Source organism: Meriones unguiculatus, chromosome 5, assembly GCF_030254825.1.
Source record: "Meriones unguiculatus strain TT.TT164.6M chromosome 5, Bangor_MerUng_6.1, whole genome shotgun sequence".
NCBI lineage: Eukaryota > Metazoa > Chordata > Mammalia > Rodentia > Muridae > Meriones > Meriones unguiculatus.
Genome location: NC_083353.1, coordinates 52,549,548 through 52,576,894, shown reverse-complemented (window position 1 = coordinate 52,576,894; position 27,347 = coordinate 52,549,548). Strand labels below are relative to the sequence as shown.

General features: G+C 50.6%; 1 protein-coding gene across 2 annotated transcripts in view; it reads right to left on the bottom strand.

The window, feature by feature from the left end:
- Fbln2 (fibulin 2) overlaps nt 1-4,165 on the bottom strand; it is a 58,263-nt gene extending 54,098 nt beyond the window's left edge. For both annotated transcript variants that reach the window (XM_021639289.2, XM_021639290.2), the window contains exon 1: nt 4,028-4,165. The gene's annotated coding sequence lies outside the window, so the exon portion shown is untranslated. The remainder of the gene's footprint in view (nt 1-4,027) is intronic.
- Between the last annotated feature and the right edge of the window lie 23,182 nt (nt 4,166-27,347).

Sequence of the window (27,347 nt, the reverse complement as noted above, 5' to 3'; positions counted from 1 at the left end):
CACCATACAATGCAATCACCGTGGAAACTTTCACAGGTCATTCCAGAGAAAAGTCGGTCTGTTCAACGAGGTCATGAACACAGGGATGTGTGCAGCAACTCCCAGTCATCACCCAACACTCACAAGTGAACACCCACTCACTGATGGCTTTCAGCTTTGTGTCAAGTTTGAAGGTTTATTTTCTGTGTCACTAGGGGTGGCTCCTGGGGCCTCATGCACGCTAACCACAGGTTCTGCTACTGCCAGAACACCCCCAGCCTCTCCTGTATGTCCTGAGCCGACAACACTGACAAGGCCCCAAACCCCAAATATAACAAGGCATTCAGGGGGAAGTCTCACCTCTCTGGCACTGCCCCCTCCCAGGTGAGCACAGTTCACACCTTTCCTCTCTGGGTAGTGGCTGCTGCACATGCAGGCCGGTGTGAATGTGTGTTCTGATTTTACACACAGCAGCATGGCTACCCAAGTGGCAGCTCCTCGTTTTCTTCTTCCAGCAGACCTTCTAGATCTTTCCACATAATCTACCCTCTAATTTTTACAGTTGCATAGTATGCTACAAAAGACTATGGTGGCCTCCACTTGACCGCCATATGTCAGGGGAAGCTGAGAGTCATCTCCCCCCCCCCCCCCCCCGCAGGCCTGGCTCCTCATTTGCATGTATTTTCTCAGGCCTGGCTCTGAGGAGGGCTCAGCGGCCACATGGAGCCATTCTGAAGAGGTGTGAAGCCTCTGGAACTGGGATGAGTCCAGAGCATCTTTACATGGACCTGCATCTCAGGGCTTCCTGGTTCAAACTTCCAGGAACCTCTGGGGCATGTTGGCACACTCCTTTAATTGGAACACTGGGAAGGTAGAGGCAGGCAGATCTCTGGGAATTCAGGCCGGCCTGGTCTACATAGTGAGTTGAGGCCAGTCAGAACTACATAACAAGATCCTGTCTCAAAAAGCAAAACAGAACAAACTAAAAAAAAATCTCCAGGAAATTTCAAACTCCCTGCTGCACACCCCACACCTTCTCTATCCCTACCATCCCCTTCCCACAAAAGCTCCACCTCCTCCCTTTTCCTCCTTCACAGACATCAAAGAGAATCTCAGCCTAGGCCCCTTGTACTAACTGTTACCATTGCTACCATATCTCAGTTTAGAAATCCCTCCTCAAAGAGCCCCTAAGCCTAGGCTACAGAGTAAGGTCTAGCACAACCCGCTACATAGTACATGCGCACGCACGCTCCACCTGGGCATATGCCTGGCTGCCTTTCCCTCTTTCCACAGTATGTTCCTGTCTGATTCCCCACCCCCACCCCTCCAGTTAGAAAATCAGCTGCATGGCATCTGCTTCACCCTCCCGAGCTCCCCTGAGCTCCGCATGTGTACCTAGCCAGGACAAAATGCTAGACTGCCATCCCCACCTCCGCCTTCTCATTGAAAGCTCAGGAGCACTGGAAAATGCCAGAAATCTCTACTGTACAAAAGAGAAGATTGAGGCCCAGAAAAGGGAGGGCAGAGACAGGCCCAAGCCTTAGCTCTAGACCATCTACCTAGCAGGAAATCTCCAAGAAGCACCAAGGAAAGTCCAGTGAATGACTGCTCCCCTCCTTGCGTCTCCTGAGCTGTGGACAGGCAGCCACATGTCACAGGGACACTTAGCATACCTACAATCAGCTACATGCAGAGGAAGAGCATGGAAGACCATAGAAATTTCAGCTTAGAATAACACAGTAGCCACCATACCCTAACCCATCCATTCAGCAGCTGCCTGCAGGAACCTGAGTTTGGCTTTCGTGGTAGCCTGAGTCCCTCTCTGAGTGGTGTCTTCATTTGCCAAGGCTAGCTCAGGGAATACAGGGTAAAAAATGCTCACCAAGGCCAGATGTCCAAGAGGATGCACCTGAGTGGTGCCATACATTTACCTGGACTTTGTGAGCTCTTTGATGGCCATAGGAGTCACAGCAAAGGGAACTGTCATTATCATCAGACCTCAAAGGGTTACGTAGGCCAGGCTGTGTCTATCTTACTCCTGAGCCCTGTGTTCTGCTCTGCCCTAATCCCAAGGAGCAGTTTTCCTTGCCTTAGTCATGCCAGGAGCATTTATTGAGCACCTACTGTGTGCTATGAGCAAGACTCTAGAAACTTCACAGTCACAGACATCAGGGTCTCCCTTTCTCAGAATTCAATGCTAGAAGGTCAGAGAACTTTGCTCCAGGGAGCGAAAACTCTCCCTGGCTCGCTGAATTCTGTCTGAGCCTCCCTTCTCTGTCTATCAACCAGTATGGCTTCACAGAGTAGCTCTCAGGATCCGAAGAAGAAAAATGCTATGTGAGGCCTACCTCAGGTCCACCAGGAGCTCTGACGTTCCACCTGTGGGAACACCAGGACATCACCCCAGAGACCAGCACAAAAAGTCTACCCAACTGCAAGGATCTCTGTAGACCTGAGTCCTGGACACTCCCACCTCTGTAGTGATCGAGGTACTGAATGGCAGGAGGCTTGCTAACGGCCTGCCAGAGCTAGCCTGGATTTACCCTTGAGGGAGCAAGGCATTCAAAGGGACACAGGCAGAACAAGTCTCCAAAGGCCAGACAGGAGCCCAGAAGGAAGGCAAAGGTGTGTCTGGGCCATCCCTAACAGAGGCAGGCAAGCAGCACTGATTGAAGCACACCACAAATGCATGTGAATCCTTAGCCACCCGAGCTTGTATTTTTCAAGAAAAGACGGAAATCCGGACTTTTCTGTGAAAGCTGCTAGTTAGTAAATGCTGGCAGCTAATTAGATTTTTAAAAACAATAATAGCACATCGAGAGCCAAGCAAAACACGCAGAGCCAGTCACAGCCAGGGCTGACAGGTCTGCACCTCAGAGTCAGATGTGTTCTACATTCTAGATGGAGGTGTGGGCAGGAAGCCAAGGGGGTACCCGCCCTTGGCAACACCTCCCATCCTGTCTTTCCTCTTGGGGGTCTTGCACCCTGCACACACACAGTTGGCACCTCGGGGAAGTGAGGCACAGAGCTCCAGTCATTCCATCACAAATATGCCTCAGCTTCACTCAGTGCCAAGCCCAAGGAGCCCTCTGCTGCCACTCAAGTTGCCCCGGCTCTCCTGGGGAAGGCTGGTTCAGCACCCTCTGAGCAACATCTACCCACATCACAAAAATCCTCTTTGTCTCTCTGGCCTGTCACAGGACACCTGCTGGCTCAGACCACCTTCTGAATGACCCAAGTGCCCATCAGCACAAAGCAAATGGGCAAGATCTCAGGAGAGCAGAGGAAGAAGGGATAGACCCTTGCCTAGGAGACTGGGGTGAGAGAGGAGAGAAACAAGAGTTGGGGAGGAGCCAAGCACACCCACCCCTGAAGACTGAGACCCCAGGCCACAACAAGAGTGAGCCAAGACTAACAGCAGCAGCCACCTCCTTCTCCCTGTGCTGAGGCTCTCACTCACCAGACGAGCCACAGGCACTAGGGACCGCGACGCTCTTTGTGCACCTGAGTGTGGGGTCCCCTCTGCCTTCAGGTCTGTGTCAGACACAGGCCTGTGTGGGAGATGTGTGTGAAACAGCAGATGGAGATAAGCATGGCATACTAACCAGTGTTGGGCCAAACTTTCTATGGGTGTCGAACACACACACACACACACACACACACACACACTTGCATGTCTGAGGGATGCCTGAATGATAGGTCGGTGTGTGTGCGAAAGAAAGCATGCGAGTGCAAAGGGATGTAGAAGAGGTTAGTGTGCACAGCCCCTGTGTAAGAGAGTCTGAACTGGGGTTTGGGGTGGCCTGTGCCTCTGCAGGGCTTGCAGTAACTTCTGCTAGCGTGAGTGCGTGTGTGGCAGTGTGTGACTGCCGATGGGGTGGTGCCAGACCGAGAGGCCCTGTCTTCCCTGCTCTAGGGGGGTAGTGACCCTGGGAGACCCTGAGGGACAAGAGTGGGGGCTGGAGGGCCGGAGGGACGCAGCCAGGGATTAAGAGAAGATGACCAACCTGGAGGGATAGCTGCGTGGAAACCCGGGGCCCATACTCACCAGGTGTGCTGCTCCGCCTTCCACCGTCCGTCGGTCTGCACACCCGCCGTCGGTGAATTCAGAGCCCGGGTTGCGCGCGGCGCGGGGCGGAGAAGAGCGGGACGAGCCGGGCCTTGAGGCCCCGCCCCACAGGTCCCGCCTCAGGGCGGAGCTTCGGCCTTTGCCAAGACATCTTCGCCCAGCCCAAAGCTCAACCAGCACGCAAGGAAGCCTAGGAACCAGGGCTCTTCTCTCCCAGCTTCTGAGCCCCCTTTCCGCGCCCCCTCTCCACGCTCTGGCTACACTTTGAGTTTCAGATAGCTTAGTATCGCGCCACCCTTCAGCTTCTCCTCCTTGCCACAGCACCCTAGAGCATGCTGTGATGGCCAGAGGTTGCCCAAGCACAAAGCTGCCCAGGGACAGGCCTGCAGAACTAGGCATGAACGCACCCACACGCACACTCAGTTCTGCACAGTCTAGATCACCCTGTCCTTTTTTCAAACTAGTTCTGTGACCTGTACCACTGTGTGGTTTAGCCAGTATTCTTGACCCGTGTGGGTGGGTAAATGTGGAGAACCCTGTCATCCACAGCACAGTGTCCAACAGGCAGTCAACGCTCTGCAAGATATAAACTCAAAACATATCATTACTGGGTCCTTGGCTCCCCGCCTCCCCAACGAGGCAGGTATCTAGCGTCTGGTCGCCACTGGCCTCTCTGAGGAGTCCCAATGTCTGTGCGAGGTAGAAAGCAGACAGTGAACCTTACTGTCTGGGATCCAAAACTATAAACCACCTCCCATATCTGCCAGAGATGCATGCCCCTACAGCCACTATCTCTCATCCTAGCAGCAGTTGTGGCCCAAAAGTAGGACTCCTCTGGCCCAGGACAGGTGTGAGTCAGCCAAGAGCAAACAAAAACATAGAGTAGGGAGGCTATCTACAGGTTTACATAGCTGACACCAGAAAGAGCCAGGGACTCACAGAGGAACCAGGCTGAGATGTGGGAACCAAAGCCACTGGAAAAAGTCTGACCCAGGCTGTCCCAGTTTCTGTCTAAACTTGTCAGGCCTTCATTCCATGGGTCCTTTCCAGAGACCTCTCTCGGGGACTTTGCATGTGCTTTTAACCTCTACTAAACATCTCTCCCCCAGGGGTCCAGAGCTAGCTTGTTCTTGCTTTGAGATACACCTGAAATGTCCCCACTTCAGTGAAGCCCTTTCTGAGACTCCATCAGAGCCCCTCTATCCTGCTACTGGGCTGCGATCTCTCCCTGGCTGGCTGTGGTTTGGAGACTGATTTATCAATGATCATTGATAGAGTAACTTAGCAGCTAAGGATTGTCACATGGAACTGTGTGTCCTCGGGCAAGTCACTTCCATCTGAGCATTGACTTACTTCCTCTACTGCAAATTGAACAAGGAGCCATCAGAGCCTACAATCAAGGGGTTGAGCGAAATCCCAAAGTCCCAGAAGGGTGTGCTCAGTAAATCACATATGAGAATAAACAGCAGATGAAATCCTTCCTTCTATTGCCAAGAGCAAAAGTGCAGCAAGCATGGACCCTTTCCCCACTACAAGTCCTGGGTCAAAGGAGGGGAGGCAAGCAGCCAAAATTCAGGCTCAGGCTGCAGACAAGGAGCCTGGGCCTGGCTCTCTTTCTACCAGATAAAGCAGAGGCTGTTTCCCACCTCCGTCATCTGAGCCAGAGCTGTGGCCTGCCTAGAGCCTGCCAGAACTCTTATCGAAGACAGAGTATGCATCACCCACCAGGAATTTGGGGCTGGGGCTTGGCTGACATAAAGTTGGAGGAAGTTATAGGCTGATAAGGCCCAGACAGAGTGTCACAGGGGGCAGAGGTGTTATTCACACCAGTGAGATCTCATGGCCTCCCTGGGCACAGAGGCGCCAGAGCCAGCGGGCCTGGGGCTCACCTACATCACCTGGCCACCTGGACTAGGAAAAAAAAGGTTTATAGTCTTTGGGGGAGGGAACCTGGTGGCCTCAGGAAGACCACTGCCTTGGCTTAAAGTGCTTAAGTCTTAGCTTCGGTGATCCCCATGGAGACACTGGAATTGTTAGACGATCCTGGAATTGGTGACTGTGCATGCTAAGCCCTTGGTTTCATGTTTATTGTTACTATTTTCTTTACATACCTTCACCCTGGGCCATTTGTGGGAGAAAAGGTGTAATAAATGTTATCGGGACTCAAACTTGGAGAGCAAAGAGCAGCTATGGGGACCCAGATGTTGTCCTCCTGCTGTAGGCAGCATGGGGCCAGGACTCCTATTGAAATCTGTCCTGGCTCTTCTACTCCCACCCACTCCGCATCTCTGTCTCTCCTGCAGCCACAGCAGGGGAGTACCAGTCTGTTGGTTCCTAGCTGCACAGCAGAAGAGGCCAGTAGATGTCAGAGCCACCAAGACTCTCCAGGGCAGAGTCTTCTGTCTTACCAATTCAGAAAAGGCTCTGTTGTGGCTTGAACAACATGAAGGTCCTCAGGCTCATGAGCCCTGAGTGTCCCCGAGGCTCCTGGGGAGGGGTGATCTGGAGGGTAAAATGTTGCAGTGATAGAATCTTCAGGAAGTGGGCCTGGTGGAGCGCGGTTAGGTTGCGGGGCCTCCACCCTCAGATGGGATTAATGAGTCTCTCTCAGGCACAGGCACGGCTCAGTGAGACTTTGTTGTAAAGACCCAGACTGCCTGCCCCCCACCTCCTCTGACTTCCCGTCTTGACATGTGATCTGTCCCTCTCACAGAGCTCCCTCCATGATGTGGTGCAGCCCAGGGGCCCTCCCCAGGATGCTGGCCCAGTAATCTCGGCTCTCCCAGACTCTGAGCTACATAAGACTCTTTTCTTCGTACAGCAGCAGAAACTGAATGAAAATAACTTTCAGAAACGATGGCCAGTGATTTTCAGAGGCCAGTCCACCCACCTGGGGTGGTATGACCCCCCACCACCATCCTGTTCTCCTGCAAAGATGCTTGGCAGTTCTGTCCCAGACAGCTCTGTATGACAATGAACAGAGGACTCTGGTGCTTTATGTCTTTATCTGAAATATAAATTTCTACACTGTCTAGGTCCACTTCTCCAGTGGGTAGAGTGGAGCATCTGAATTCCCAGTAATCCCCTGGAACCTGATAGGTATACCACTGCTGGGCAGAAGGCCTTCCCAGATTTGTCCCTTCCCAAAGAGAGGGGAGTCTGCAAGAAAAAAGAGAAAGGCTGCCTGGAACCCCTGAGGCTTCCCCCAAGCCCCCCCTTCTAGATGGTGGTACATCTGCACCTGGAATTCTTGCCTGTGCATGTCGCCCCTGCCCTGCCTCCTTCCCAAAGTGGCTGCATCACCAACCTACACATCTCAGGCCCCAGGGACACCTGGGCAGGAACTAGCACTTGACATGAACAAGGCTTGGATCCAGAGAAACACAATCAACTGTTAGGGCCTAGGTTCAAGCTCTCTCTGGTCTGGATTCCCACCCCTCTAGCCCTTCATCCATCCACACCCCATCCTCAAGGCTAAAACTGTGAGAAGCTGTTTGCCCTCCTGGGAGCAACCCCACCTCTCTGCCTTCCAGCTCACCATGGATCTGTTCCACCCACCCAACCCTTTCCGCCTGTGGCAGGTACTAGATCCCTTCATTTCAGATGGACACACGAGCCTGGTTAAGGACTATACTTCCTGCTGCCATAGTCACAAATATTCTGGACCACTGAAGCAAAGCAGAAATAATATGACCAGCCTTGATAAAGAACAAGCCTGACCTTTCCTTTCACTTCCCCGTGGCTGGACACAGGTCATGCCCTGATCACAGAGCAGGTGGCCTTACCTGCTCTGGCCCTTCATTTAGAAATGCACCAAAGCACAGGCCCCTTTGTTATAGCAGCCTGGCCCGTACCTAACTAAGATCTCTGCTAAGAAGCCCAGATGTGCTGTGTTGTACACAAGAATCTCCTGTGGGGATTGAGGGGAGCTGGTGGGGGGGGGGGCTTATGGATCCTACAAGACCTATGCATTTCAGTTTTATGCCTAGGTACATCCCCGGGTACCAGAGCCTCTTCGGAACCTTCCTGGCTCAATCCTGGGTCCACATGATTCATTCAGACTGGGAGAATCGCCCACTTCCTGACTAGGCACCTGGCTCAGGTGTGGCCTGCTAGAGGAGTTTATCCCCAGCTTCAGTGGTTGGATCCAGGAAGGGAAGTAACTGAGTGAAGGACCCTGAAGGGAGCCCAAAGAGGATGGTTGATATTGGAGACTGTGCCTGGTTAATGTTGGAGACTGGGCTTGGAACTACTTTGTGATATGTGTCATGGCCAGGAGCGAACAGAGAGCAGCTCTGAGCAGCACAGGAGCTCTAGAGTGAGTGACTCCTGATGACAGATGCTTCAGCTCAGCCTAGAGCCATCCAATCTCAGGCTTCCCCTATAGGGACCAGTAAATACTTGCTTCTGGAAGCTTCTGAGTTGCTGTTTTAAAATAGCTGTTTCATTTGAGGCTTTGGCCAATTTGACCAGGGGTTTCTTGTTTACAAACTCTCCTGCAGAAAAGCTTGGCTGATAAACTTGATTCAGTGACACAAAAATGGCTTACCACGTGCAGCCCCCATCCCCAACCCATGCACTTTCCAGGCCCCTTCCCATACTTCACAATGTCCAGATTTTCATCACTGTTCCTGCTTTACACTTGAAGAAGCTGAGGCTGGGTGCAGGGTTCCATGAAATCTTCACATTCTGTCCTTTCTCCACTGTCCCAGGCATTGTGAACAGAGGCCAGGTGCCCCTGGAAAGGTGCTCGAGGGTCTGAAGCACATGGAACCCCTGGAGAGGTAGGGAGCCATTACCGTTCCATGATTTTCCTGAATGTTCCAGGAAAGCCGATGATGGCCTGACGCCTCTGTCTGGGAATGGTAGGCTTCCACCTCTGTGGTCCAGCTCATTACTGATTCATCTAACCCTTCCCTCTGCCTGGTGTGATGAAATTTTCTGGCACTTCTCAGAAGTTCTGGTCACCCAGGACAAGACTTGGCCCAGCCTGGCCATTCAAGCCAGCTCTACTGGCTTGGGGAAAGGGAAGGGGGCAGAGTGCTGCACTCAGAGTGAAAATCTCACCATGGTCTGGAAAGCAGGCTAGGGATGCCTGGAGCCTCACCACCTTCCAGAAAAGCCCAAAGAGGAAAGTGACCTGCCAAAGACAAAATAAGACAACCCTCAAGGACAGTTCATAGTAGCAGGAAACCTAGTCCTGGCCACCCTCTGTCCACTCCAAGCCTTGGTTTCTCCACCTCTGAAATGTAAGAGGCTGGCTTTGATTTTAATAAATACATTAGATAATATGTACCATACTGTCTATATCAGCAAATGTCTTCTCAGAAGAATCTGTTTCAGGCTGGATAGATGGCTCAGCAGTTAAGAGCACTGTCTGCCCTTCCAAAGGACCTGGGTTCAATTCCCAGCACCCACAAGGCAGCTCACAACTGTCTGTAACTCTAGTTCCAAGGGATCTGACACCTTCACATAAAATAAAAATTAAGTAATTATTTTTTAAAAAGAATCTGTTTCAATCACTTTTGTTTTATGAAAATGTATGCATGTAGGATTGTATCAACATATGTACGTATGGATGTCTGCCTCAGTGAGAGAGGGAGAGAGAGACAGAAAGCCTGAGCACCTGGATGCCTGTCTGTGGTCAGAACACTTGCTGGTTACTGACTCTCTGTGAGTTGTTCTGGCCCCTTTTTGTGTCATCCAGACCCCCACAACTGTGGTCAGGATCTCTTCAGGACTCCCCTCCATTCTGACCAGTTTGTTGATCCAACCCTGACCATTTCTAAATGTTTTTACTATAAAAAAAATTATTTGAGGAGCATCTTTGGATTTAGATGTGGGCACCTGTCCACCCCCTACCCCAAGAAGTTTTGGTGACCCAGGACACCTGGATGCTTTTGACACTTGTGTTGACAGACCCCTGAAGGTTGCATGATTTCCTCTGCCCCACCAAGAGCTGACTCTTCCTGAACTCCTGGCACCAGGTGCCCAGCCTCCAGGCTACCTTCATTCTGGAGAGGGTACCTCAGCATCTGCAGCAGCCTGTCTTTCTGAAATTCTCTGCAAAAGGGGGTACACCCTTTTCTCTGAATACGCTCCTACACTTTGGTCACATGCTTTATTGTGTAGGGATTATTTTTTCCGTTGATAAAGACAGACCCACCAAAATTTTTCTCTAAAGCAGTGGTTCTCCACTTTCCTAATGCTGTGACCCCAGTTCCTCATGTTGTGGTAACCCCAACTATAAAATTATTGTTGTTGCTACTTCATAACTGTAATTTTGATACTGTTAGGAATCATAACGTAAATATCTGATATGCAGGATATTTGACATGCAACCCCTGTGAAAGGGTCATTTGATCTCCCAAAGGGATCTCAGCCCACAGATTGAGAACACTGCTCTAAGGCTTCAGGCTTTGGGGTTCTGCTTAGAATGGCTTCCTCCATTCTAAGACACGGCAAGCTGTTTCACTCATATATTCATCCATTCATCAATCAATTGCCCTTAAACATGCCTCCGGCCTCTCCAGCCCCATTCTACATGCTAAGGTTTGTCCTGGAGCATGCTACCTAAGGATGAGGGAAAAGAATCGCCAGGAATATGAGAAAACAGAGGCTTTTGCAAACAACCTCCATCTGCCTTGCAGGCTACCTTCCCAACCTTTGGGAATTCATGAGTTTGGGGTTAGAAGCATCTAAGGACTGTAGTGGCCGGAGGAACACACCTTCCCAGAGGTAGTGAGCCCTCTTGACCACCACACTTGCAGTTGAGCTGAGGCCCTGTGAGCAGCTGCCTGTTAATAGCAAGCACAGCAGTACTAACACAGAGCTACCAGAAAATGGGGGGCTGGGCAGCCTGGCCAGAGCTTTCTGGAGCTGAGCCCCACTCCTGGTCTTCCTCCCTGAGCCTCTGTCTCCCATTCCAGCATGTGTCAGAGCTGTGCAGCTGGCAGCAGCTCTACTGCTCCCCAAGGCTCACATGTGCTGAACCACCTGACTCACTTGGCCAGATCGCTTCAGGCTCCACAACAAGTCAAACTCACTCAATGACAACAGCTCAGACAGCTCATGTTGGAGCACAGGCATCCCATGTCTTACTCCACCACAATGGAGCTTAAACAGCATGGCTCCTCTTCACAGGTGACAAAACTGAGGCTTCATGCCCCTTGTCCCTCTGGAGTTTCAGGCTCCTTGGTTCTAGGCTATACCCAGCAAGCTATGTTTTCTCAACTCTGATAGCCCTAGGGCCCTGGGGACCATAGGAATGCATGACAGATCTGCAAACCCCTTCCCTGGGTTGTAGGGCAGCTCAGGCTCCCTACCCAAATAAACCCAGAGGAAGGAGTGAGACGGAGTTGGGAGAGCCAGTTTCATAGATGCTACAGCAACTCCAGGGATGGGAGACAGTTTCCTCACACAGAGAGCTACTCTGTTTGGGGTTCAAACATGCCCTCTGGTCCTTTGTATCTGTCTTCTTCTCGAATCTGTATCCTTCTTAATCTGGGCTCTATGATTGTTTCCTCCTGGATGGGCCACCATGACCTTAATTCAGCCTGCCCCTGACCCAAGGCTGTGCCAGGGACTGAGCTATGCCAGGCTTTACATAGCCCTTAAAGATTCTCCTTCCACACTGCAACCTTTAGGCTTTAGGTAATAGGACCCAAACTGGTACTAATTATTGGAGGTAACCTATAAGGACTAAACTTGCAAGCTCCACTTACCCAAGGATAGATAACTTCCTGGAATGCTGGGGACTACTGCTCATGTAGGATAACCAGTCTCATGTTTTCACTTCTGTAAACAAGGTGTGTTGCCCCAAGTGTACAGGATGTGCTTGATCACATGTAAGTGGGAGATACATAAGCAGAGATTATATCAGGGATGTATGCTTGTGCACAATTAGACTAAGGCATAAAGTGCATAGCCTGTGGGTTTAGTCTTTATAGGCTCCTGATTGACCTAATTCAGCACCATTTCTCTAAGAATCCCAGCTTATGGACCTAGCCAGTGTCCATCTTCCTGGCCAGTATTTAATAAAGCTAGGATCAATTGGACAATCATGGACTCGGTCTTTCTCCTTGCCACTCTCAGGGTTAGCAGATCATGCTAATGAACCGGATATGCCAGCCCTCCTTGGCTTAGCAACATGTATGGATCCACCCATCTCTCCTGGCTGTGGGTACTAAGTTGCCTTCTGGTCTACTCCCGCTAGCTTCCTCCTGGAAGCTGCTTCAGCCCTTCTTCCTTCTGGCCTCCTGCTAAAGCCCAAATCAGACACCATGCAGAGACCCATACCCTGGGTATCACACTGACCAGCTGGATCCAGCCCCTGTAAACCAAGAAGCCCCAAGTGAGGTTCTTCAGTCCTTGGTCATCAGTCCAGCATAGGCTCCTGAATGCTTGGGCTCAAGATCAATCTCCATGCTTGGGTTCCAGATCCCCCAAAGGAGCACAAAAAGCATCTGTCCACCACCCATCCATACAAGGATGGCTGAGCATAAAGGGAACAGTCCAGGCTGTAGCCAGGCTGCCCGGCTGCAGGTCTGAGCTCCGACTCTGCACTCACTACCCTGTGACCCGAAGATATTGTCTATCCTCCACAGCAGAGAAAGACGTGGGCCATGAGAAGCACCAGGAAGCATCAAGGTGGACCAGCCCAGAGATCTGAACAACTCTCCTTAGACTGGTCTACCTCTGCACACCTCCTTGCATCCTCTAGGAAGTGGGAACAAGAATCCCATGTCCTCTAGTGTTGTCATGAGAGGAGCTGCAGAAGGCACCCTAGGCAGTAGCTAAGTCAATGGGAAGAGAATGAAAGACAGCCATTTGGAAGGAGTATTGAGAAGAGAAGATGAAAGTAGCCTGTGGACTGTAGAGTTTGTGTTTCTCCTGAGAGCCCAGGGAACTGTGGGAAGAGGCTGCTTCGAGGAAACAGGTGGAGATGATTTATGGACTCCAGATCAAGGCAGCTTCTGGGGAAGAGGAAGAGTGGGGAAGATGCTGATGAAAGAGGGAGAGAGTAATTCTGGGAGCTGGGAAAGGGAGGAGTAGGGGTGGACTCCTCAGTTCAGGAACAGAGCCATCACTGATGAGTTGGGAAGTGACTGGCTAGACCATTCTACTGCAAATCCCAGAGCACTTGACTCAAACACACTTATGCCAAAGTTGGACATAGAGCTTCAGTACTGAGAATAGAGGGGTGGACTTCAAGCACAGCTGGATCCAGGTGCTCAAAGGTGTCATCCGGGTGAAGTTCCGTAATCTCATCTTTCATCATTGTTCTTTCCTCCACTTTCCTCCAAGGCCACTTTTTCTGATGACAGAAGAGATGACTCTTTCTGTGTTTGGTGCTAATCAGCCTGTCCTAGGCTTGAGGTAGGTACCAGGCCTGAAGCAATTACCGAAGTGGGAATGGGCTGTGTTGATTAGCTCAGTCTAAGATTAGTGCCCTTCCAAAGACCTGAGGCAGGGAGGTGGAGCAGGAATGAGCTTCCAAATGCTAGCTGCTTGGCAGAAATCTGTGAATGGCCCTGACAGTGCTGCAAATCAGCAGCCTGGCTTTGAGGTCAGTACGGGCTCTGCTTCAGACTCAGCAGGACATTTATTTTTTAACACCCCTTTTAGAAGTCTGTTCTCGGTAAAGTTCCTGACAGGCACAAAGGGCTTCACCAAGTTCCTCAGGGGCTGCTTCCCAGCAGGGGAGTTTTACTCACCAGCAAACTAGCCAATAAGAACCCAGGAATCACATTTCCCATGGTCGCTGACCACCTTAGGCTGGAGGAGAGCAGAAGTTGGTGGTTCTGGTAGTAAAGCCACTTGCCTGTGGTTGATGACTAATAAGACAATCGGGTTACACCCATCACAAAAATGCAGCCAGCTGACTGAAGTTACGGGATCATAGAGGAAGAGGGTCCTGTGGCAGCAGGCATGTCCTGCAGATCTCCTCTCCCAGGGCCTCTGGACGGCCTCCTGTTTCCTAAATGGCGTTCCTTTCTGAATGCATTCCCTAATCAGCTCTCAGGATGTTCCTAAACTTGATATAGAGGCACATGCTGTGAATGTCTCTCAGAGCACTGAAAACAGGGTGTGTCCGTGTGAACACCTGTAGCTTTTCTTTGTCTCTTTTCAATACCTTGTAATATTCCACAGCCCAGCTCTAACATGCTGAATGAGTCTTTTGTTGAGGGCAATTAAATGGTCCTGTTACAATCCTGCCTCTACGGTTTTTGTGGCTGTCTCCCCATGACATCCGTAGGAGTCCTCTAAGGCAGCCATCCAGGGCAGTGAGGCTGAGTCACAAAGTTGACACTTGATGGAATTCACTAGCCCAGGCCAGACTGCCGTTTCCGAATGTCCCTGCCCATGTGTGACTTCACTAGCCGATGCCTCCCTCCCCTCCCCTTGCTGACATGCGAATGTCCCTGCCCATGTGTGACTTCACTAGCCGATGCCTCCCTCCCCTCCCCTTGCTGACATGCGCCCATGCAGTAGGTGTTAAACAGTGTCTGTGTGCTTTTCAGTCACATGGCCCTCTTAGAAGGATGGTTTCAGCCATCTGCTTCGCCTCTCGTCTGAAGTTTCTGCTCACGTCCTTTGCCTTGAAATTCTGTTTTCTTTTATGTGACTGCTCTTTCCCAAGCGCAACCTAGCCATGTGGCTCCTTGCCCTGAAGCCCTCCCTTGGTTCCCCTGAGTACAGAAGCAGAGCCCACACCCGGCAGCCTGGCCAGCAAGGCCTTGTGGTGGTTTGGCTCCAATTGGGTCTCCATTCCCTGTAGACAATGCTTCCTGACTCTTTCCTCTCTCCCTCCCTTCCGCCTTCCAGGTCTTTATGGTACTTCCACGTGCCCACCATGTCCTACTCTTTGCCACCCTGCAGGCTGGGGCTCATACTGTATCATCTACCAGGAACAGTCACTCCACCACCCTACCTGACCACTCCTTCGCTCTTCAGGTCTCAGCTGTAACATCCCCTATGTGCTCTCCTGTTACCCACTTTCCCACCCACCCCAGGCTCCTGGCAGCCACACCACAGGGCACTGTCTCCAGGCTGTATTATCAACAGGCAACTCAGACTTTTTCCATATGCAGCAAACTTCCTGCAAGCCAAGGTCATGACTGGAAGACTTGTGTCTACACAGGGCCACCTTCACACCTCCCTAAAACCCTCCAAAGACCGGCAGGAAAGCATGCATCCCCAGGAAGGATTCAGAAGTCACCAGGAGTCCAAAGGAGAGTACCGGAGGGGAGTTCTCTGGGTTTGGACTCAGGAAGCTAGTGCTGGTCCTATCTCTGCTGGTAACACACTATCTTTCTAGACAGATATTTTGCCCTTCCTGCCTCAGTTTCCCCTCTGACCCAGGAACTCCTGGCCTCTTTTCTATCACAGACAGTGCCCCTAATGGCCAGCTTGAAGACCAACCCACAATTCTAGGCAGAGGAAACACGCAGACCCTGGAGCAGACAAAGGGGCCTTGTTCCCCCAACTCTTTGCCGGAACCTCCCCCCTACTGCCTCCCAGCTTGGCTCCAGCTGAACAAAACCAGATGCCAACATGTGGGAGGAGGCAGAGAGCGGGCAGAGTCCCAGGACCCCTCTCAAGGTCTGGGTCCCTGCCAGAAACTCCAGATGCCATGGGCTCTAAGGAGAGTTCCTTTTCCCCGTAGCCTCAGTGGCACCAGGCCCCTGTCTGAGTGTCTGTCTGTCTCCCCTAGGCCAAGAAAGCCCGTCAAACCCTGCTCCCTCTGATTTCATGCAATGCACATACACGCCTCCAGAAAGGCAATACTAGGTGGCCCTTTTGCAAATGAGAAGCTAGGAACCCTTAGATGTCATAGTCTCCAGCCCAAAAGCTCAGCTCCAAATGACCACACCAGACCATTCCTTGACTTCCTCCGAGAGGACAGCACAGGTGAACCTCGTGTCACAGTTCAGCTGGCTGGATTCCTTCTTTCCCGCACCAGGGATACAGATCTGAGCAGGCAAGGAGACAACCCCCAGTGGGGCAATCCTTGCTGGAGGCCCAAGAGCTGAAGTGACACAACCAGGGGCTGCAGCTCAAACCCTGAAAGCAAGGGCCCTATTGCTCCAGACTGTAGAAGCCAGAGTCTTGGGGTGCCAGGTCCTCAGGCTGAAGGCTCGTTGCCTGGGCTCGAAGCCCCACAGCCCAGCACTGGGCAACTGTGGTAACCCCGCAGCTCCTGAACAGGCCTTGGGCCCTGGAACTCTCAGTCTTTGGCCACAGTGTGCCATAGCTCTCTGGCTTAGAATATCTGAGACCCTGAACCCTTAGCACTCCACAGCTACCTAGAACTCTTTTAGCTCAGACAGGCTTTCTGCCACTCTCTCCCCTTTTTTCCTGCACTGCTGTCCCTCATCCCCTACTGTCTCTGCTGCCTCTTTTCCTGGCTGGTTGTACTCTGACTCTCTGACACAATTTACACTGTGCTGTTCTCAGCCCTTCGTGTCCCTCAACTGAGCCTCACTCAGGTGAGCTTACAAAGCAAGAAAGGAGTATGACCAGGTTGTCTGCCCCTATTCCAACACAGTCCTTCATGCAAATGAAGGGCTGTGTTTGCACCAATCACAGACCTCTTGCTGGGTACCAGGAGAAGCATCACTTCTACCTCTAACCCCAGTGCACCATGAGGGAAGTTCAAGCATTGAGTACCAGGGAGGGGTCTAACAACTGTCAGTTATGGTTGCAAATTGGCCCAGCCTACATCTTAGCTTATTTACAGGAAAAAATACACACTAAAACGGGTGCTTAGAACAGAGGCCTGCTAGTTACATTTTTTGTTAATGGTTTTTGTTTTTGTTTTTCGAGTCAGAGTTTATGTAGCCCTGTCTGTCCTGAAGCTCACTCTGTAGACCAGGCTAGCCTTGAACTCACATCGATCTGCCTGCATCTGCCTCAGGAATGCTGGGATTAGAAACGTGTGCTACAACTGCCCACCCTCACCTACTGTTATCTCACAAAAGAAAAACTAATTAAATTAGAAAAATAGCATCTAACACCTAAAGAGGGCGGTACCTCTGACTTGTCTCACAGTGACAGAGGCTACTTTACACTTTGTAGGACAACTTCAAGGAAAAAAAGAGCTTAAGCCCCCATCTACCGCTTAGTCCCCAGGGGTCAGCTAAGTGGCCAGCCATGGCTCCCCTGGCCTACAGCAAGCCAGCTGGCAGAAGACCTCCTGCAGAGTCCAGCTCACAGGCAGAGCCGCCACCTACCAGCTGTGTGAAAGCAGTGAGGGCCCTCTGGGTTTAATCTGGGCAGAGCAGATGAGGGCAGCAGGGGGCATAGAACACATCATGTGTGTGCGGAGGAAAGCTGAGGGCATGCCTGCTGGCGCCGCAGGAGTGCAATGTAAACCAGAGAGCGGGTATGAGATGGAAGCCACAGGGGTTCTCTGTCACCTCTGTGGGAGTTGAAAGGGGACAGTTGCTGGGGAGAATGGTTTGACAGAGCTGGCGAGATGGCCCAGTGGGTAAGGGCACTTGCTGCCAAGCCTGACAACCTGAGCTCCATCCCGGAGACACACGTGGAAAAAAAGCAGCCTCAGGACTGGGCTCCAAGGAGTCAAATGTAAAAGATGACACTGTGTAAGTGCACATTCTGCAAAAATCCTCCAGTAGGAAATTCTTCCGAGCTGTTAGGAGTCAGGGGTGGAGGCGTTCAGTGTGGAGCCCTTGCCTAGCAAGCTTGAGACCTACGTTCCACCAGTGAGTGTGGAGATTACCAGAGACACTTGGGTGGGGAGTAGGATGCCAGTTAGAGGAGGGTGTTTGGGTCGTGAGAGAGCAGCTGGCACACACTGCAGACAGAGGCCTAGAGAGTTAACAAGTGCCAGGCTGCTACACACTGCTGCACACTGTTTCTACTCCCTTTGTCCTCAGTCCCAGAGGGGCCAGAGGTCATCTTCAGCCTCATGTACCGTCTACCCCTTATACAAATGGCTTCTTGCCTGCCTGCCTGCCTATGGACAGAACAATCTCAAAAGCCTGTAGGAGCTGCTCCCAACAAGGAAGGAGACTGAGTGGTTGGGTAACTGCCCAAAAGCCTGGGCTTGCTGAGCTGAGTCTGAGTATACCCTGCAGAGTTATTCTGTATCCAGCCGTGCTGAGCCCTTTGCTCCCAGCAGTGATGGCATCTCCCTTATCCTGTTTCATCTTCACCCTGCTCTCTGCCATTATCTCCCCATTAAACTGTTTACATCCAACTCTGGCCCCATCTTCTGTGTCCCCGGAGTTGACACAGGAGGAAGTGAAGTATGGTTTGTACCTGCATGTGGCTATCTGGAGGATGCCAGCAGTGGGTATAACCAGGATGCACTGTCAGGCTGTGGGCAGCCTTTAAGTGAATCTCACTCAGCAGCTCAGGATGTTGAGGGGCAGCTCATTCTGCAGGATTTAGGGGCCTACGCCCCACTCTCAGGACAGAGACTCGTCCTAAAACTTCTAAAGGGGCACTGGAGAGGTGGCTCAGTGGATAAGAGCACTGTCTGCTCTTCTAGAGGTCCTGAGTTCAATTCCCAGCAACCACACAGTGGCTCATGACCTATATGGATGCCTTCTTCTGGCATGCATTCGTACATGCAGATAGAACACTCAGATAAAATAAATAAATAAAATCTTGCAAGCAAGAAAAAAAAAAAAACTTCTAAAGGGAACCAGAGTCACATAAGGACCAGACACAGCCTGCAACCCCTGGAGACTGAGGGCCCTCAAAGAGGGGAGATGGGCCTCTGTCATGAATGGCTGTCCTCCAAGCTAAGCAAACGCTATCATGGGGAATTATAAAAGATCATCCCAGCTGGATTTGTTGATGGTCTACACCCCGACCTAGAAAGGTGGAGCAAGGCCGGAGACTTCTTGCCTGAGTAGCCAGCTGCTCCTTATCACCTGGCAACACTGCCAATGGTATATGGTCTGGGGGAGGGAGGGGCTAGAGTATTTAGAGGCAGGAAAAGACTGGGTTGGGGGCTCCGTTTATGGCTTTTGGAAAGCCCTTCTCCCTGCTGGTAAAGCTTGCCAAGTGCAGCCAGTTGGAAGATAACAACCCTCCAGGTAATCCCTTACCTATGCTCTGTACGGAAGTACAATAATCACGTTGGTTCCCCAGAGTAAGTGTTGGCAAAAGTGTGCTTTTGGGGAAAAGCTGTCTTTCCCCTGGGAAGGAATTTTAGCAACAGCCTCCCTCCTCCTAGGACGTCACCTCATGCTGTGATCACAGCCCTGTGTCCTGGACTAGAGGGGAAATGGGAGGGCTGTCAGGCAAGTTTCTTTAGGTCAAACGGCTGCACTGTAGGGAGGCTGGCAAAGGCTGCCTTGTCTGTTCCTGGACATGGGGACATGGAAGCAGCAGGGGCTATGCTGGGGGCTGAGATGGATTCCTCCTGGTGCCAAGCGCCCCAAGCCAGTCAGTCTCCGTAGAGAAGGCCTGTCCCACTAGCAAGCACTTCTGAAAGAGTGCACCAGCGGGGTGCTTCCTCAAGGGCGTTTGCTTCACTGATAGCTAGTCACTGCAGCCAAAGAGGTACAGAGAGGCAAGTAGGTCAGTCTAGCCTAGTAGATATCTCCCACCGAAGAGAAAGACAAGCCCTAACATCCCACTCCTTGTTCCTGAAACCACAGGTCACATGGTGCCAGGTAGGGTGGGGCGGGGGTATCTCAGTTGACAGTGGCTAAGCTGGGCTTTTTCTGTCTGAGCACTAGGAGTTTCCAGAGATGTGGATATAAACATGGGTCATCAAAGCCTAGGGCCCAGGACACCGCAAGACAGATGGAAAAGAAACATCTTTCCTTTTTGTCCTTCAAAGCCCAGGAATGCTCAGCATACCCAGAACACCACAAGGCAGATGGAAAAGAAACAACATCTTTCTTTTTTGTAATTCAAAGCCTAGGCTGCTCAGCATATCCACGGCATATATATATATTTGGACCTCTACTGCTTAGAGAAAGCAGGGAAGAATATTTCGGGACCTGGGGTGAAAGGTTCTGCTCCCCCGGGCAGGGGTCCACTTCCCCCGATGACACTGAGGCCACCAGCCTTACCCTCCAGGTGAGGCTGTCTACCCTCTGCAGACCCCAAGCTCATGCCCACCATACCTATGAAGCGCTGTCGTGGCTTGCGGACAGGCACTCAGGCTTGAGGACACATGTAACTGAGATGACTGAGGTGGCTGAGAAGTGGAGCCCAGTCGGGGGTGTGGGAGGATAGGGATTGAGCAATAACTGCTCCTAGCAAAAACAAAAAAAAAAAAACAGGCCACCCTCACCAGACAGAGACAGGAACACTCCCAAACAAATGCCAACACACTTAATCCAGCCACTGCTCAAAAGACAGCAGGGCAGGCAGGTGGACCACACTTTTCCTGAGCCAGGCAGCCCAGGAGGCCCAGGTGTCTGGCTCAGCAGTTAGTAGCCACTCTTGAAAAGGACCAGATTCTGTTCCCAGCACATAGCTGCCTGTTACTTCAGCTCTTAAGGGATTCAACACCCTCCTCTGGCTTCCTTCAAATCTGTACATGCAGTGTGTGTGTGTGTGTGTGTGTGTGTGTGTGTGTGTGTGTGTATGAACACACACACAGACACACTTTAATTTTTTTTTTTCAAGACAGTGTTTCTCTGTGTAGCCTTGGCTATCCTGCAACTCACTCTGTAGACCAGAATGGCCTCAGAGATCCACCTGCCTCTGCTTCCTGAGTGCTGGGATGAAGGGCATGTACTACCACAGCCCAGCTTCTTTTGTTTGTTTGTTTGTTTGTTTGTTTGTTTGTTTTGAGACAGGCTCCCACTACGTAGCTGAGGCTGGCCTGGAACCCATTTTGTATGCCAGGCTAGCCTCAAACTCAGATCTATCTGCTTCTGCTTCATCCTGAGTGATGGGATTAAAAGCACCATCATGTCCAGTTATATAAAATAAATCTTAAAGTGGGGAGAGATGGCTCAGCAGTTAAGAGCACTGGCTATTCTTGCAGAGAACCTGGATTAGATTCTGTAGTGGTCTGAATGAGAATGGTCCCCATAAGCTCTTATATTTTCCATAGGCTTTTGTGTTTGAAAGTTTGGTCCCTAGTTGGTAGAACTGTTTAGAAAAGTTCTGTTGAACTTTTTGGATCTGTTGAAAGAGATGTGTCACTTGGGATGGGCTTTGAGGTTTGAAAAGCCTATACTCTTAGTGTTTATATAAAAATGCCATGCACACAACCAATCTGAAATCCAGTGAGGTTTATTGGATGGAGATGAAAAGAGACATGGTAGGGGGAGGGGGCACCCCGACAGAGAAAGGGGAGAGCAAGAGAGGAAAAGATTAAGAGATTAAGAGGAAGAGGGAGTGGCTAGCAGGTCACTATGTACCTGGCCCAGATGATGTCATAGGACACAGATACTGACATAGGATGTTGTCAGGACCCTAAAGATCCCTAAGGGAAGGCTAATTGAATTGCCTGCACAACATAACATATACCATTTCCAGTTAGCTTTCTCTGCCTCAAGGTTGTGTTTCAAGATGTAAGCTACTGTTCCAGCGCCCTTTCTACTGGCTGCTGCCATGCTCTCTGCCACAATGGCTATGCTCTTTAACCCTCTGAAACTGCAAACCCCAAATAAACTCACATTAGTCATGGTGTCTGACCACAGCGATAGAAAAGTGGCCAGAATCCCAGCACCTACATGGCAGCTCCCAACCTTCTATAGCTCCAGTCCTAGGTGATCCAGCACCCCCTTCTGGCCTCCATGGGCACTCCATGCATGTGGTGCACACAGACACACATGCAGAAAACACCTATGTACATAAAAAGAGTAAAATAGTACAAAGAAGTAGAAACAACAGCAGAAGCAGCAGCCACAGAAGAGGAAGAAGAACAACCAGCCCCCCACCCCAGTCATCTTACTATACACTGGAGAGGGAGTTTGACGAAGCCGATCTCCTCTCACAAAGAAGGCATAAAAGAGCTGGAAGCTGACCCTACCTACATAAGCAGCCACTTCTCTAGACTCCACTGGCTCCACAGCCCTGTGGATGCCCAAATCCACAGGTACTTAAGCTCTGGGCAGCTTCCTAACCTGCCTTTCCTCTCCTCCATGAGTGCCTCACTCAAAAAAAGTCCATTCTATAGTGTTTATAGTGCAATCTACTACTGCAGCTCAGTAGAAAGCTACAGATCACAGAAACCTATAGCCAATGCCCCAGAGCCTTCTATCCTCCCAAATGGCAACCCTGTCCCCTTTAAAAGCTAATTCCCCAGCCCCTGGCACATGCTATGCTACCTTCTGAATCGAATTTAACTGTTTTAGGGATGTCATACAAGAATTATCCAAAGTTTGTCCTTTTACGAGCAGTTTGTTTGTTTAAACAATCAGAATCCATAATGCAGCTGTGTGTCCAAGTTCCCTTCCTTTTAGACATGGGTGCCTAGCCTATTGTCTGAGCAGATGCTCTGTGTTCATCTCATGGATACTTCTGCCTTAGGGCTGTTCTGGTTAGTGTGTGATGGGCATGGGTGTGCAAGTAGCTCTTTGCGTCCCCACTCTCATGCCTTTGGGGCATACATCTTTGCTTTTTCCTACACAGACTCTCTCCAGGGGACTCGGCCCCAGTTTCAAAAGAAGCAGGCCTGCTGTTTGCTAGGAGAGGAGTGTGGTGAGGCGGAATATAGAGGGGCACCCGCACTAGCATATCATCGTCACAGCAACCAAGAGCTGGGTCACAAGTGCCTGCCCAGGATGGCTTTAAAGCCAAGACACTTTAGAGTCTACAGTCTGCCTTCTCTTGAAAAGCCATTGGGTGTATCTGAGTAGAACATTCACAGCGTGAACCAAACTGTGGCTCGACTGCTCTCTGAGCCTCCTATGCTGAGCTGAGAGCCTGGCACTCCATGCCCCATTGTTGATACCATGCAGTCTAGCTTCAGCTGGGCTTTGGGGGACCAGGGTGGAGGCTCTATGGTAGAGCCTTAAGGCAACAGGCTTGAAAACCAGACTCTGGATGCAAGCAAGCTCCACATTGGCTGAGGTTTAAATACCAAGGCAGTGATGTGCTGGCCCAGCACACAGTCCTCATTCCTGCCATTCAACTTGACGCTCAGCCTGATTCCAGTCACAGCGAAGGCTCTTCCCAAAGCATACAGATGCCGAGGCTACACCCTGCCTAGAAGCCCCAATGACTCAGCCTGGTCTTTAAAACTTAAGAAATGGCTCTGCACTCTCTCTCCTTCCCCCCACCCCCTTTTGCATACTCAGGCCATACCCCTTCCTCCTCCTGGAGGTCCTTTCCTCTCATTCTTCCAGACAACTCCTACTCATCCTGCAGAACCTAGCTCAGGAAAGAGAGACACTGGAAGTAGCACTGCGGTTGGAGATGGGCCACTGATGCAGGCTGGGCTCTGAGGAGACGAACATGCACTGAGGGTGGCCGTAGAAGCAGAATGCTTGAAGACACCAGGGTAGCCAGGAAGAGGAGAATCCAGTGGAGAAACTGGGGCAGGGGCCTAGGGTTGGCTGCGTGGAGGACCGTCCCTCAGGGGTAGTGCGAGGCCTGCTGGGGATTCTGCTCAAGAGAAGTGCCCACATGAGAATGAGAACTATATGGGTCTTGGCAGAAGTGGGAGGAAGATGACAGACAGGATGGACTGGCCTAGAAAGAACAGAGGATACAAACCAGCTGGGAAAGCAGAACGGCCAGGTACCAAAGGGCCACAGAGGGCATGCAGTCAGTGTTTATGTTCTTCCTGAGGCCCCTGCCTACACTGTCCTGCACTTAAGTTCAGATTGATGAGGGCAGAAAAAAATGAACAGAACAGGGCTGGAAACAATCAGTTACCACATGCAGCAATAGGGCTGTAAGGCACAGGGCAGCAGGAAAGCAAGACAACAGGGCAGTAAGGTTGCAGGACAGCAGGGCAGCAAGACAGCAAGATACAGGGCAGCAAGACAGCAGACAGCAGGGCAGCAGGGCTGCAGTACAGCAGGACTGCCAGGCTGCTCACCAGGAAGAAGCAGACAGGGGTCATGTTAACAGAGATCTGGTCTATAGAAAGTGGGAGCAGTGGCTAGCTTTAGCAAATTTTTTTCTTTCTTGCTACTAACTGGATTCCTGTCTCAGCCTCTATTCCATCTCTCTTACTCCCTGGCCAGCTTTGTTTTCAGGCCCCTCGTTGTCTGTCCTGAGAAAGATGCCTGCCCACTCGCATTCAGTGCACTAGTGGCTTTGGCTTCTCAATTCCAAAAAGTGGTCTTTCCTGCTGCCCCACTACAAATATGTACCCGGGGAACCAGAAACTCCAAATACTCTCAGCCCTTGCCCTGCCTGTACACCACCTGGGTCACAGCCCAATCCTGAGTCTGAGTGGTAGTGGAGATTAGGAGTCTCCCAGAAGCAGCTTATCTCTGGCTGTGCCCTGTCATCCCAGGAAGACCGTAGGGGCCATCTCATTTCCCAGATCAGATGGCTGAGATCTCACCATGACCACAGCACAGCCTGCTTAGCAGCCTTCTTCCTGTAGTTTGCCACTGGGCCCAGCAGGCAGCCTGGATCAGCGGTGCTGTTCACCACACTGGTGACCCTAATCCTATGTGCAGACAGAGCTAGTCCCAAAGCCTTCCTCCCACAAGAGGCCTTTGTCTGGCTGGTCCTCTGCCCACTACCCCATCCCTCCTTGTTCTCCGCCAGGAAGGAAGGAAGTTTCCTGCAGAGCATCTCCCACTACAGATCTTGGGCCAGCCACCCTATCCTGCAGTAAGAAGAGCCTGGAAGGGCCAGGTGTGGGCTCTCTCCTGTTGTTATGTCACGACGCAGACCAGTGGGCTCATTCCTGTACTGTTTTGAGCTCACTGCTTGAACTTCCAGATGCTCTTGGGGGTTTGTCTGATGCTACATACTTTAATGCTAAGTACCCCAAGATCGGGTCCCCACCTGGACAAGCACATTCTCAGATGCCTATCCTTGTGTAAACCTTGCCTAAGAAATTACTCCTGTTTGACCAATAAAAAAGCCAGCCTGCGAAGGGCAAAGGTGAGGTGGGTGGATCTAAGATTCACAGGCTGGGGAAAGAGAGGAGCTTGGGAAGGAGACAGACAGGAAGAGAGGAGGAAAGAGAAAGCCAGCATGAGTTAGGTGGAGAGGAAACCACGTGGGTCAGGAGGAAGGACTCCAAGAATGGCATAGATAAAGAAAGTGATCCAGATGAAGAATAAGCAGGTATTTATGGAATTATGAATGGGAGGTAGGCCAGATAGGAATAGTTAAGGCAGATGGCATGGGATGGGGCTGAAAGATATTTGATAGCATAGGTGGAATTATCTGCCCAACCCAAGATAAATAAGGCTTAATGGAATTATGGATGGGAGGAATACAATTAGGAATGATTAAAGCATATGGAATGGGATGTGGGCTGGGAGATATGAGATAGTGCCCAGCCCAAGGTGAAATATGGCAATTATAAAATTTAACATGTGTTTGTGTCTTTTGTTGATTATGATAGTGGGTTAGATAATATCACTTAATAATTACAGGACTAATAATAAACAAACTTAGCCTGATACCTTTTCTTTTCAGCAACAAGATGCTTTCCTTCCCAGAACTTATTTAAGCATAGTAGTCATATCCCCTCTTCCTTGAAAGTCCTCAGTGTCAAACTACACTGATGCTCACGCAACCTCCAGCCTGAGTCCTGCCCATGCGGCTTGCTTGGTTGTTGCTGCGGCTCTGAGCAGACATGAGGCCAATCCCCTTTCCTTCCTAAGATGCCTTCGTTGTTCCATTGCTGTGACAAAACATGACCAAGGCAACTTCGAAAAGAAAGCATTTAATTTGGGGCTTAAAGTTCCAGAGGGCTAGAGCCCATGGCCATCAGAGCAGAGAAATGGCAGAAGGCAAGGCAGGCATGGAGCTGGGGCATTGATGAGAGCTTACATATGATCCTTGAAAATGGCATTGGATCCCCTGGAACTGGAATTACAGATGTTGTGAGCACCATGTAGATGCTGAGAACCAAATCCAGGACTTCTGAAAGAGCATCCAGTGCTTTTTAACTACTTAGCCATCTCTCCAGTCCCTAGAGGTGCTTTTAAAAACTTCAGTGATAGGCTAGGGAATGTAGCTCAGTTAGTAACATGCTGGTGTGCACAAAGCCCTGGATTAGATTTCTAGCACCACATAAAAACTGATGTGGTGGTCCATGCTTGTAATCTCAGCAATTGAGGGTTGGAGGCAGAAGAATCAAGAGTTCACGGCCATCCTTGGCTACATATCATAACTGAGGCTGTTCTGGGCTACATGAGACCCTGTCTCAAAAGAAAAAAGAAAAAGAGAGCACAGAAGGAAGGAAAGAAGGAAAAGTCAGTAAGAAGTATGGTATTCTTTTGTATTTTTACAAATCTCTTTGGTGTTTAGCTTCATTAAAAACAGCTGAATTCTCACGGCTCCTTCTTTAGTCTGTCATGAGATCTGATTTTTGTTGAACCTATGTGAAGAAAATCTGGTGTTTCACAAATGTGGGGTGAGAAAATGGCAGGGCATCTTCACAGACTCTTCTGATAGCCTCGACTGTTTCTTTTGCTGTGGCACCCAAAGTCAGAGTGTTACTTTTCACAACCCCCAGCTGAAGTATGGGTGTGCACCAACTGGAGGGACATTTTCATGTGTGATTACTGGAAAGCTGGTAGACTGATCTTGCTCTCCAGATGGCTCTCACCCACAAAAGACTGTCTCACTACAGGCCTCCAACATTTGGAAAATCTTCATTTGCTCATCATTCAAATGACACACCAATATCCAGTAAGCTGTGAATATGGTGGTGCCCCTGGCCTCATCAACAAGAGTCTCTATGCATCACCTCCTGGAGCTGGTGCACATGTCTCATTATTTTAATTTTTACTTGTATCTATCTTATTGTTATAATCCCAGTTCCAAGGGCAACAGAGACAGGAAGATCACTAGGGTTTGCTGGCTTTCAGCCTCATTAAGAAAAATATGAGTTCCAGGTTCCGAAAGACCATGCCTCAAATAGGCAGAGAATGAGAGAGAAGAACACTGGTGCTCTTCTACCCACACAAATACGAGCACATACAGTCACACCCAGAGACATATACACACATGTACAAAATACAGCTGTGTGCAGCCTGACTCACATTTTTCCTGTCCTTCTGTCATCATTGCAAATGCCAGCAGGACAAAAAACGCAAATGAGGGCTACATGAATCTTTATTTGGCTTGTTTGTTCTGAGAATTTCACTGCATAACCCCGGCTGACCTAGAATTCACAGAGATGGGCCTTCCTCTACCTCCCAAGAGC